The sequence below is a fragment of the Pteropus vampyrus genome, unplaced genomic scaffold (assembly GCF_000151845.1).
Source record: "Pteropus vampyrus isolate Shadow unplaced genomic scaffold, Pvam_2.0 Scaffold1686, whole genome shotgun sequence".
NCBI lineage: Eukaryota > Metazoa > Chordata > Mammalia > Chiroptera > Pteropodidae > Pteropus > Pteropus vampyrus.
Window position 1 is genome coordinate 808 of NW_011890467.1, and position 465 is coordinate 1,272.

Here is a 465-nt window from a genome sequence, read left to right on the forward strand (position 1 = left end):
CGACCCTCTGCTGCTGTCCCCGAGCTCCTTCGCTTGTAGACGCATCACTCCAATCTCGGCCTCGGGCCTCCCGTCTCTGCCTCTCTCCCCTTATAAGGACACTGGTCGTTGGATTTAAGGCCCACTCTCCCCTGGGGTGTCCCTCTCTGCAAATCCCTATTTCCAGTAAGGTCTCGTTCGTAGGTACCAGGGGCTAGGCTGTGGTGGACACGTCTTTGGGGGGCGTCCCTTCAACCCAAAATAGACTTGTCTTGGGACCGCCGAGGACTCGGTGGCAGAGCTGGGACCTGACCCTGTGGCGTCTTGCTGTCCGGCGTTGCTTACCTCGCAGACAGCCCGGCATTTCTTTCTCTCGAAGTGGCTTGGGAAGGGCCGTGATGCCACCCCCGTCACCCAAAGAAATGACTTTGTTCTTTAGTCACCTAGAAGCCTCCAGCCCAACGAGATACCGCAAACCATGGACCC